Raw genomic sequence first — 13,121 nt, 5'->3', positions numbered from 1 at the left:
TCAAAATGCCCAAGGAAATATCCAACAGGGAGAAAATGCTGCCTCTGGCAGCAGCGCAACCTCTCTCCACACTGCTGCGTGTTTGGATTTTAGCTCAATCTCAGGAAGGAAGAAGCAGTGGCTTCAAGGAAATAGTGCCTGCACTATGGAGGTCAGATCCCAGGTCTCCAAGCTGGAGAAACACTGTTTAAATAGGTCTCCAGGCAAGTGTTCATCTCTTCTGATGCATCAGAATTGTTAGCATTTTAATTTCCATTAATTGGTGGAGTGCTTTACAAGTGCAGTTCTCTGAAACAGTCTTTGTGATTGCAGGGGAAAAAAAAAAAAAAAAAAAAAAAAGTCTGAAACGTGTGACCCAATGTACCAGCACCAGAAGGCTCAGAAATCAAAAGACAGAAAAACCTGAAATGAGTCACTTCCTCCTCACCCACTATCACCCTCAACTTCCTCAAGCCCATCTCAAGATTTCTGGAGTACCTGAACTGCAACATGCTCACAGTAACCATTTGGACTTTTTTTTAAGAAGAATTTCAACTAAGCAGCAGCAATACAACTGTAGACTAGATGCTGTTGCTATTACAGATATAACTTCTATTATTCTTTCACACAGAGGAGCAATCCAGGTGCATGAACATATCCATCCAGTATTATTTTAGCAATCTTAAAATATCTAAGGAATCTGCCTGAAGCCAGAAGATAGAGGACAGGACCAACGGGGAAACTATATCCTTTGGAAACAACATGTGGAGGCCAGGCAGGATGCCTAAGGCATCTGAACTGGTATTACAATAAACTCATACCTGCCTTTTGGCATGTAAATCCCACTTGCAATACACAACCTGTAGAAACTGTCTGAGAAAAAAAAAAAAAAAAAAAAAAAAAAAAAAAAAAAGACAGCTTTTACACCAAGCAAGCACATATGCCCCGTAACGGTTTTGCAACACCACTGGGTTTCACTGACCTAAGACGGCCACACTTTTTCTAGTTGTGTCTCTTCAGACTTATTCTACACACACAGATGATTAAAAGAATATTCCAGACCAAGACCTGTGTAGGACCATTAACATACAAAATTTTTAGGAGATCCTCTTTTCTTCCCACAGAAGAAATTGCCCTTGGAGAAAATGAACACGTTTTAGCTAGCAGAACAGAACATCAGGACAACAGAACATCAAGATTTCTTCTTGATTCACCCAACAAAGCAGTCACCCAAACCAAGCAGTTTTGAACAGTGCAGTGTTCTCGCAACGAGAGGTACCGACAAGGAAAGGGAGACGCTGTGCTGGTATCTGAAATGCTGAAGCAAAGTCAAACAGCTCAAAAGGAAGCAGGGAACACGCATTTCTGTTGAATGTTTCTCTCTGCTTGCTATGGAAACCCAACTCCTCTCTAAAAACTTGCAATAATCACATCATTATTGAATTAAATATACAACTCTATCTTCTGTAGGAAGAATACTCAAAAACATAGCTACCATTATCCACTCAGAATTTCTACCATCAAGCTACAAGATGACAGATGATCACAAGATGAGAGGAAAACCCCTAAAAAACATTACTAAGAAGTTAAGAGCTCATTTTCAATGACACGTTCACATTCTTTTGCTTTTTGGTGAACATGATTGATTGGTCCAATGGCCAAATCTGACAGTTCATGCAGAAATGCTGGGTTTGTCAACAACTTCCCTGGACATATATCACGACAAGAGCCTAGATGTTTGCTTTCTCTGTGACACTGCAAAGAGTAGCTTCTCAGCTTCACATCATCACTGATTCTATTCCCACTGCACATATGCAATTAACTTTGAAACCTTCAACTCCTGAGGCTTTTTCTGTGGTTGATAGCCCATCACTCTCTTCCAATACCAAGCAACATTTAACTTGTCCTTTAACAATTCCTCCCCCTCCAAATCTCTGGTTTTAAGAAGATTACATTAGACTCTCTGGTCTTGCATTTCTAGGCATCTGGATTCTTCAAAAATATTTGCACTTTAGCAATGGAAAATCATGTCAAGAAACTATCTTGCACAGTAACCCACTTTCATTAATAAACTCACCTCAAGCTATCCAGGCAAGACAGCAAATTCAGACGAGCTTAATTGCTACCATCTCTGCTAAGATGAGTTTAATCATTTCTAAAAATAGCATTGTCCATGATGCCCTCTTAAAAGGCACACAGACTCTTGGAAAGGGAAATCCCCAGATAATCAGTAAAAGGAAAGAGAAAGTAACTTTTTATATAAAAGTCCCCCACTTATCTACTAGTAAGGGCTGCGGGGGTGGGGGGGGATCACACTCCCTGTCCCCTTCCCTAGTGCGAGCTTTCACCAGGACATGGCATGAAGACAGCCACACGACAAGCTCAACACTGGCAGCAACCTAAAGCATTTACACTCATTTACTGCAATCCATACAAACTTTTAACGCTCAGAACAGAGACTTGGAATTATTATCTTAAATAACCAAGCACATTAAAACTCACCAAGGTTCAAATTCCTACCTCTAAGAGGTTTGGTAGAGAAGACAAAATACATTTGACTTACTACATCTAAACACAATGAAAAATCTCAGAAGGCAATGAGATATATATCTTCCTTGCTTGAATATGAAGAGGTCACTTTTTCTCCCCAACATCTACTCATCACTGACGTGAACAGATGAAATCCCCTGCCTGCTGAAATCGGCAACAGATCTATCCATAATTTCAACTAAAGCCAGATTTCCCCCAGTACTGCTTATTCATTTCAACACATGCACTGTAACATAAAGCTAGAACACAGGTCTACAATACAATAGCTGTAGATACCAGCAGTAGTGAAAAACAGGCAAAATGGAAAGCGATTTCTTTGAAAAAAGCCTGATTCACATCACTCAAGAAGGCATCTTGCTTCCCATATTCTGTTGCTCCAGTAACAACCCTTTGCTGGCTGGTGGTGGGAACAACATAATGATCTGCAGTACAAATGCACTGGGATCCTGCATGCACACTGCAAGGAACTCCAGCAGGCGAAGGAGGTGCCAACTTTGCTCTTGCCTGCCTCATCACGAGTAAAACACACTGAAAATTTGACTTCCTCTTTTCAGAAGGGTTAGACTTACTGAACCTTTTCTGACAAGCTGAAGTCACTTCCTCTTGTATTTCGATAAAAGAATGACAAAAGCCGTGCAATCTGTGGGTTTGCATACTCCTGCAAGTTCTTCTAGTAAAAACAGCTATTGAAAAAAAAGGAAAGACATTATGGAAGACAAGTTGAAGAAAGAGTGACAGAAGGTTTTACATTTTATTAATTTTGTGTTATATAAAACAAAACTGCTAGTGCAATTTAAAGGATAAAAACATTTTTGCTTCCTCTTTCACCTCATCTAGTGACAGCAATGAAAGCTTTGCACACTGTTCTCTAACCAGTTAGGTCTGCACAGAACCTCTGCATTGAACAGTAGTTTTATCCCATTAAAATAACCTTCTTTTACCCTCCTCACTGCTCAAAGCTGGCTCTGTCTAGGATTGTCTTATCCAACATCCAAAGGCACTTGGCTACCCTCTTTCTGAAGGGAAAGCAGAGAACAGGCAATAGGAAGGTATCTGTTTGCCCTCGGGCACACTAGGAGGGATGACGCTCCCAGCCTCCAGGAAAGGAAGAGCAGAGGTAGCAGACAGAATATATTAACTTTTAAAATCAGAGAAAGGAGAAAGAGCAAAGAACAGAGTAAGAGATTATCTTGTGCCAGCCCAAGAAAGTGCAAAGGACAGGAGGGAGGGGTAGGAGTCATTTGCATGCTGGCACATATCACCCCTGGCATCAGCTCCCTCTGTGTCTCTGCATTCAGGGCGCACTGGCTGCGCTCCGCTACCGTGGCATTCCCTTCAGCAGCTGCCTGCAATATGTCTCCAGGCCTCCCTATAACAAGCACAATACCTTGGATGTTAGAAACTACCAGGAACGGTCAGTGACGGAAGTTAGCTACAGGCAGGAGTACAGAGGACAATTACCAGCTCTGCAGGCAAAGCACTGCTCACTCCAGCTCCCTTTCTGACCATTTATCTGTCTTAATGCAAGGGCTTCCAAGCACGCCTTGTTCTTCAGTACGTCCGTTTTCAAACGTCAGACTCATGCTCCTAGTGCAACTCCATTAAAATATTGCTTCCCACACCAAATCTGATCTCTCTTATCTTCTGCAAGCAGAAAAGCCAAAATTCCCCTCCAGCGTGGTTCATCATCCTACCAACCAGCTGTGCTGCAAAGAAAAGTATCTGTTCTTTTCAGGGTTGGCACCCTGATACACAGAATATCATGACACTATGTAACAACACAGAGACATCAGTGCTTAATGTTTAAAGAAAAGATCGGTTTTGCCCCAGGTCAAATCTCCAAAAGACATTGCTTTCCCAAAACTCCCACATGGTATTCTTACCAAAGACTGCAGAAACCCATTTAACGGATCACAATTGCTGGGCTGTTGCACAAAAATGAAGCTGTCACAACACGGGGGTTATCATTGCCAGGATCACAGCAAAGCAGTTGTAGCAACAACCTTGTTTAAGGAACTGCTTCCACTCTAAACAGAAGAGCGTTTGACACTGCTCCACAACATGGAGTTATCTGGTAAAGTTACAGGGAAAGTCGGGGACTTCCTCTTATGTCCCCTCGGGGATTTCTCACATAGCCTCAAATACCTGCGAGTCCCCAACCGCAGCCCCTTGCCTTTCCACAGGACCTCAAACAAGAAGACAGCTATGTACCTTTGCTGAATTCCCTCTGTACATGCCCTTTAATTACAACTGCCACTACAATGATGCATTAAAGGTTCAAATCCCCCAGAAAATAGGGACTTCACAGCTTAAACAAGCACTTCTCCTTTGAAATCAAGGGACTTTCTCATCCCATTGGCAGTTAATTCCAAACACAACAGCCCAGAGTACATCAATAACACACATTCAGATCTCAACATCCTTTTCATGTCCCAAGTTAGAGGCAAAAAGGACATTAAAGGAGCAGCAGTGTGGAAGCTGGAGCAAGAGAAAATAAAGGATACAAAAGGACCTTCAATATTGGTTTAGCCTAGTGATGAAAAACTTCTTTGATATCTGATAATAAAGTTATTTCATAATTTTATAAGGGCATTGTATCACATGAGCACTAACACCTACCCAAATCTCACAGTATCTGAGCTGGCATCATTACCAAAATTCATCAACACTTGGTTGAGAAACTATCAGGTCAGCTAGGTCTACAATTTTTACATGATGGAACAGGTAATAATTCCCACTGATCTGAACTCCGTCCCTCTCTCTGGACAGTCTTAGCATGGTGTTATTCCCACTTCCTGCACGACCCCACTGACAAAACAAGAAAAGAGTCCATGGCATGTACGGAAAAATTCCTCCATGTATAGAGAAATTTCTTTTGCTGCAAGATGAGACTTCTGTGTTCAGACCCCTTTTCTCACACTTACTTGCTGGGTTTGCACATACATCCTTGCCCAAATCATCAGTTCTCTGGCAAAAGTTGTGCAGAAAACAGTGGACATTGGTAGCTTTCCTTTCCCAGAGCTGTTGCCTCTGTCAGCTGTTTGCAAAGGGAGAGTTTAGAAACAGACTGCTCCACTTAGGGGACTGACACTTGTTCAACTCCAACCACCCAGCAGCCTGCCACGCTTTCCTCAAGTACCTTCACTGAAGTATTCTCAAAACTGAGTGCAGATACCTCCTAAACGAGATACTAAACAATACAGAGGTTTCTCTATTTCACATTAAACAGCTATATCAACATCTACCTGGTTCTGCCGCACTGTGCTCTGATAGTGCCGAGTACTACATGCTAGCCTTGCTCCAGTGATAAAGTGTAGTCCTGCAGATTACTTTAAAAGATTAGAACAACTATTCTGTATCCAGGCTGTACAGTTTAAATAGAGGCAACTGAATAGACTTACGCTGAATTGCCACAAGGCACTCATCAAGTTTGAGAAAGCTGGCTACTTTAACAAGCTTCTAGAACAAAACAAAATTCTTAAGCTTTCAAAAGAAACAATACAAACTGTATCCCTTGCTCCAGCTAGTTCTCATTTTCAAGAGAAAATATCAGAGAAAGACTGGCAAAGGTCAAAGCAATTATTGATTTTAAAATGCAGAAATGCCTTGAGGACCCTTACTATAAAGCTGTCACTCACAAGCAAGTACCATATCTAAGCAAGTTCTGCTAGAACGAACAATTCCACAATTTCGTTTTGTAATAGAGAATGGACAGGTTAAAAAAAAAAGGAGTAACAACTCCACTTTCTGGTAAATACTTTTTGAGCCATGCAATAGAAGAAAGTTAAGCTCTAGCGAACATATTGCTACGAATGTGGGCTTAAGTTCAGATACAGGACTTTGCCCCCAAGCAGATAAGTTGTGAGCAGTTTCTACCTGTGTCTCTGCTGCCAGCACTAGATCCTCCAAAGAGAGGTGGAGCTCACAGCAGCCAACAGCAAACTATCATGGCAAAAAATCACCAGAAGCAGCTTCTTGCTAAGTCTTAGAAAGGGGTGCCCAGCATATGGCCCATACTTTGCTATCAAAACAGTCCCATCGAGCTCACTCCTAGCTAACTTCTTTCCCAAGGATCAGATACATCTAAATTCTTATTACCACCCTCTCCAAGAATTCTGTGCCAGTCCTTCTTAGCACAACCAAATCTGCAGCCTTGCAAGAGAACGCTACATATTTTTTTTCCACAGAAAAGTAAATACTGGCAAAAGTAAACCTCTATTGTGCATGCCCAGTACAGCTGACCTTCATGGGGTTTGCAGTGCATGAGATCAGCTGTATCAAGCATGTTGTTGAGCAAACACTCCACCTAGAAGATAAGTGATACAATCCACGAGGGAGGGAGAATTGTTACAGTTCTAAATCAGAGGCTAAAAGGAATAAGACAACTAGAAATAAACACAAAAAGGAAGCCTCTGAAGCTAGTAACTTAGTATGTGTTGAAATAGAATATACAGACATGTAACTCTCCTCTCTAGAGATATGCCCTGGGCAGGATTCTCAGTGTTGAACAAGAAGGTTGAGAGACGTCCTGAAATGAGAAAGGGCAGCAAAGGTGAAATAAAAAGCAACAATAAAGTCATTGCCACTGTTAGGAACAGGAACCATCTGTTTAGTTCTGTTTTTGCTATGTCCCATTAATGTTATTATCTCCTTCAGGAAAGGCAAGACACCTCTTTCAAATATGCAATACACACATCATTCAGGTTTGCAGGAAGATATTGCAAAACAAATCCCACGCAGCACTATTAACTAATTCCTATGATTTGATCACAATCCCCAGTGAAGCACAGCTCCCTGGGGAAGGCGAAGGTCTTCCTCTAGCTCAGAATCAAATCCAAGAACAGAAATGGAGGCTCCTTGCCAAAACATCAATCAAAGGAAGGTTAAGCGTAAATACACAGGAAAGAGCCACCTTTTAGGGAACTGTGTTGGCAGTAACTCACATGCAGGTTAGTTAAGGAATCTCAACAGACCCTAAACCTCCACGTGTGTCACATCCCCCATGGCAGCAGTAAGACTGACTGAACTAGAGATGAATGAAGCAAAGCTGGAGAGAAACAGATTCAGGTAAGAAATTAGGGTGGGTGGGTGGAGTTTGGCTGCTCCATTAAAGACTCCAAGAACTTTATTTTTTAGGTTTAAAGAGAAGGACTTCCCCAGCAATAGCACAGGTTTTCTAGCAGGCAAAGCAGCTCATCTCAAAAGGAATTCAACCACTGAATGTGTTTCAGTTTCATTTTGAACTTATGCTCCCTGTCAGCTGAGTTAATTTTCCTGCCCAGGCAAATAATCATGCATCTCTTTGGTGTATAATCATAGCACAGTACAGTAGCAACTGGCATCAGGGCTGTTTCCTCTCTCAAAGGCTCTGAAGCTCACTGAAATTCACTATCGCTGATGAAAAGTGCATCTTTTTTCCTTGGGCTTGGCTCTGCACCTTGAGGTGCCTGACGATGTTATATTTGTTGTGAAGGCTTAGCAGCAGTGCAGAGAGCAAGACAGAAACCAAATAACATTCACTGTAAAGTAGGCCTGAACAGGCATTTACTATTTATAAGCTAATCATCTGATCCCTCCTAAGGGAAATCCTATCCTTTCAGACTGCTTGAGAGAGTACGTAACTGTACAGTCTCCGTAGGATTGCTAGGAAGGAACAGAAGGGAATCAATTATACCAGAGTCGGGCGCATTCAAAGAGCAGGGATAGAATTCCTGCTTGCTTACTAACAGCACAGGCATCTTCCTGAGGAAAGAGCCAGGGATTATGAACAGGGATTAATTTGTTATGCTAATTCACTATAAGGAAAGTAATTTTTTTAATAGCTCTCTTTTCCATTCTTCATCATGTAGGGAGAACTCCAATCTAGTTCTACAAATGTTGACATTTTCCTGCAAACAGAGATATAGAAAAGTCTCATGATAAGAGACAGCATTAAAAGCCAGAATCATTTCAACAAACAGAAAATGATTACGGAATGAATGTACGTTGCAGGGTGGGCAAGCGAGCATGGAGGAGAAAGGTATGAATTTTCATAATAACTTAGAAGTTATTAACTTCTTGGAACACATTCATATCCTGGGAAATTGAGCATGATGTGCAAGTATACGACACTAGTGGTTTTCTCCTATTCAGCTTTCCCTTGGATAAAAATAATCCTAAATTAGCTTATGCTTCTTTTTTTTCTTGCAAGATAATGCTCAGTAATTTTCAGTGCAACTAGATACACTCTTTCAATACAGCTACACACACACTTCAGAAAACTCTCAAGCATCTCTAGCCTCTTTTCTTCGCTTACTAGGCTTTTACTAAGAACATCACTCTCCCTCAGATGACAGCAGCATCTAAAGACGAGCTGAGGATATAGAACAGAAGCGCACACAGCTCCATCTTAAAAAGCGGGAAGAAGTCCCACTCACAACGGTAAACGGGGACTCCTCACACATAACGTGGACGAGAGCCATCCAGGTCTGGAACCTACCTTAACCAAGCAAAGCTCAGCATGATGCAGGCCACCAGGGAAGGAAAATCACTGCATACATCATCCCATTCACTTCTACCGGAGCCGGGACAAGGGCTACTTTGAAAAGCCCCAGATGAACAAAAAACAAAAGCAAGCCAGTGAATAACTTGGCAGTCGAGGACAACAATAAAAGCTGTCACAGTCGCATCCTCCAAAGTCTCCATATCTTAGTAAAATCTGGTCCTAACGTTTCCCTTGAATTTGGGAGTCTTCCTGACCAAGACTGCTGAAGACAGACTGGACAGTTAACTAAGCAAGCCTCAGCAGGACAGGACTGGAAGGATACAGTCACATAACACCAATGACACAACTGAGGAAATTTCCCTGTTCAGGCTCTCGAGGAAAAAAAAAATCAAATAACTAACTGCCAGTGTAGTCACATTCATGTGTTCTTGCAGCAAAGGGAAAACCAGATGTTCCAAGAAATTAATAACTATAAGCAGAAATTTTTTTAAAAAATCCCCCCTTCAGTCTTCACCTTAGCTTGTTTGCTTAGATGTCCTTCAGGGTGTTCACTGGAAGGAGGCTATTATGACCACCTAACAGCCTCCTGAGCAGAGCAGACCACAGGACTTCCCCAGCTACCAGCCTGCATGCAATACTTGGCATTGCTGTGTGCACATGCATGACTGTGTGTACACATGTACAGACATGGCACATGTATTTCTTCCTGAATAGTCTGTGTTTGATATTACTAGATTAAAGGCCTTATATCAGCCACAACAAAAATACAGATTGTTTGAGCCGAACTAACCAAATTATACAAGCTACTGTATCATACCCTCATCTCTTAGACACACAACATTTTTTTTCTCGCCTTTAACTCAATTAACCCAGTCCTCATAGATTGTCTCTGAGCATCTGTTGGCCTTCACAAAACACATACACATGTGGATGTAGCAGTGCAGGAGCACTTGCACCAGTGCATAAGCAGAGACAACACATTCACTCTTCCTTCTCCACAGTCACAGCTGGATATCTAAAGATCACATTATTGCGCCTGGCTACAGTCCTGCTCTCAGTGCTCATGGTCAGCACATTCTGGAACCAAACCTAGTCCCATGCAAAAGTCACTGCTTCCTAGGACAGACCTTACTCCTCCCTTGCTTCTCTATTCTTATAGCAGACTATATCTTCCCAAATTGTCTGCGTTTTCTATGACCAGATGCCAGGCCTCATATCAGCCACACCAAAAACACACATTGTTTGAGCCAAACTAACCAAACTATCCAAACCACTATATCATATCTCCATCTCTTATTTTCTACTTATTTTTCTAAGAGTAGAGTTGCTTACACGCTTTATCAGTTTAACCATATACTTTTTTTCAGATCATTCACAAAAATAGAGTAACGGTATCAAAACCTGATCCTTATTAGTCTATTAACATAATACCCCCAATAACAGGCCCCAATTTTTAGAGCTACTAATTTAGCATACTTTAGTGTGGGCTGTTTCAAGCTCATATCCTTTCAGCTCATTCAGCATGAAAACACAAAGGCACTATGCCAAGTACCTTATATAAACATATGTGCACTGTAAATGTATAAGTATTTTATACAAGTGACAACCTGCAACAACACTGCCCCCAAAACAAATCACCAAACTTTAGTTACCAGCAGTTTCAACCATCCACTGGCTTTGGAAAATTCAGAGAAAGCTTCTCCAGCAACTAGAGGCTTCTAACCAGCAAGGAACTTCCCTCAAATGCATTTCCCTCAAAAACAGCAACACTGGACCAGCAAGCTCAAGTGGGAAGCACAGACTGAATGCCACCAAGAGGGATGCACCATGAGATGCACTGCTGTCAAAATAACTAACTCCAAGCCATTACCACGGTGCCTACAGCTCAAGGAGTTCCCATCAGCCAGGTGCTTTCAGGACAGATCTCTGCACAAATTGCTTCACTGCCTTTAAAGTTATTTCCCAAGAAGGGCCATAGAAGCGTATTAGAAATGGAAGAACAGACATTTTCCTCCCACAGCAAGGTACACACACAGACAGCAAAGTGCAAACGCTCTCTCCTCTCTGAGCACGTCTTCACATTGACCTTTCAGCTTTAACCGACTGACCTGTGTTCAGACAAGGTTTTTCATAGCTTGGAAATTCGCCTTTCCCACAGCAGAGCGCACAGAGACTGCAAAGGGTCTCACGAAGGGCTGCAAAGGCTCTAGACAACAACAGAGCAAGTTTTTGCTGCCAGCACCTTGCTCCAGAATCAAACCAGAGCCAGAACGAAGGCTGGCACGGCGGCAAGGTGCCTCCTCCTCCTCACGTCCCAGCCCCAACTCTGCCCCGGCCGCGCCTCTGCTCAGGGAGACCCTCTTACACATCCGGCAGAAAAAGCCTTAAAAAATAAATAAATACATAAACGCGATTTTATTTACCCACCGGCTGCGCGCCTGGCACGTCCTGCGGCCTCCCTCCCCCGGCCCGCTCCCGCCCGCGCGCCCCGAGCCGCCCCGCGGAGCGGCCGAGCCCGGCCCGAAGCGGGGCCCGCAGCAGCGGCAGCCGGGCTCCCCGCCGCGGGGCCCCGGGCTCGCCGCCACCGCCGCCGCCTCGGGCCGGCCGCCACCGCCGCGGCAGGCCTCTGCGCGCCCCCAGGAGCCCGAGCCCGTCGCCAGGCCCCAGGGGCGGCCCCGCTCACCGGGCGGCGGCAGCGGGGAGCCGCGGGCCGGCACCGGGCGGCGGCCTCTGGCGCGGGGGCGGAGGGGGGGGGAGGTGGCGGCGGCCTCCGGGGCCGGGCGCAGCCGCGCGGGGGTCTCACCTGGCTCCGTCCCCACCGCTCCCGCCTCTGCCGCGTGCAGCTCCCCGCCCTGCCCCCACCGGCCGCGCGGCACCGCCAATCGGCGGCCGCCGGCGCCGGCGCGGGCGCCCAATGAGCAGGGCGAACGCGTCCCCGCCCCGCGCCGCTGGCCGCCAGGACACGCCCTTCTCCTGTCCCGCAAGCGTATCCCGTGATCCGGCTCAGCGCGCGGCGAGAGGCGGGACCCGGCGCGCGGCACCCAATGAGAAATCACAGCGCGTCCCGCTGCAGCCAATCCGTGGACAGCCACCTCAGAAAGGGCGTTCGGGGGGGGGGGGGGGGGGGGGGGAGGCTCGTCACGGCGCCGCGCGGGGGCCGGAGGGCCGGGGGGGGGGACAGCTACGCGAGCCCTCGGCCTCCCCCGCCCGGCACGCTCACCGCCCCCGGCCTCCACAGCCGCGCAGCGCCGGGGAGCGGCGGCTCCGGGCCGGGTCGGAGGCGGCCCTGGTGCGCACTCAGCCGCTCCTGGCAGGCGGGTCCGGAGGCTGCGGGCGGCCCTGCCGGCACGGGCGGAGCCCTTGGGGCCCCGAGCGGGAGTGGGGCCCGGCTCGGTGCCGGGCTGCTGCGCGCTGGGGCGGCAGCAGGAACGGTGCCCGGCGCTGCTCCCCTGGCCCTGCCTGGGCCGTGGTACCGCAGCCCTCCCTGAGAAGCCCGAATAAGGGGGAGCGTGCCCGAAGGATGTTTCCAAGTATATTATTTAGAGTTTATTTAGACTTAATTAAAAGATACTGCATCTTCCCAACGTAACTTAATGCCTCCGTGTTTTACCCGTAAGCACCACCGTGTTCAGCCTTTGGCAGCTGGTATGCCGCATGCTTAGCTGCGGTTTGCTGCTTTTACCTCCAAAGGGGCTCGGTGTCCAGTCCCTCTTTGCCACAACGTTTCCCTATGGTTTCCCATCTGCAATGTTATTTCTGCTTTTTGTGCTGAGGTTCATGGTACGCTTGACCTGTCTGACTAAATGGCCAGTCACGTGAAAATGTATTTCTGAATGCAGTGACCATCCGTTCTCACGACTGTCACCCCCGCTCCACTAACATATTTACAGGGCAGCCTCAGGCTTTCTTACGGTCTGGACGCTGCGTCTCGGACGGGCTCCCCTCCACCCCAAGCACCTGCAGGATGGCGTTGGGCTGCCCTGGAGCAGGAGCGGGGCCGGCCTACGCTTACGTGGATGATGAAGCTGAAGAGTGCCTTCTCCTGGTTGGCACCTGGACAGTGCAGCGCCAGCTTCGCTCAGCCCCAGGCAGGTTTGGAGGGTTGCTG

General features: G+C 45.9%; 1 protein-coding gene across 2 annotated transcripts in view; it reads right to left on the bottom strand.

Annotated features, from left to right (window-relative positions):
* MTMR4 (myotubularin related protein 4) overlaps positions 1 to 11,861 on the bottom strand; it is a 60,817-nt gene extending 48,956 nt beyond the window's left edge. The window contains exon 1 of one of the 2 annotated variants that reach the window (XM_062592488.1): positions 11,817 to 11,861. The gene's annotated coding sequence lies outside the window, so the exon portion shown is untranslated. Of the gene's footprint in view, positions 1 to 11,440; positions 11,529 to 11,816 lie in introns of those variants that run through there. The other variant, XM_062592489.1, reaches the window with a different exon arrangement.
* Positions 11,862 to 13,121: the final 1,260 nt, after the last annotated feature.

This window comes from Rhea pennata, chromosome 20 (assembly GCF_028389875.1).
Source record: "Rhea pennata isolate bPtePen1 chromosome 20, bPtePen1.pri, whole genome shotgun sequence".
Taxonomy (NCBI): Eukaryota; Metazoa; Chordata; class Aves; order Rheiformes; family Rheidae; genus Rhea; species Rhea pennata.
The sequence above is the reverse complement of the archived record's forward strand: the minus strand, read 5'-3'. Positions and strand labels throughout refer to the sequence as shown.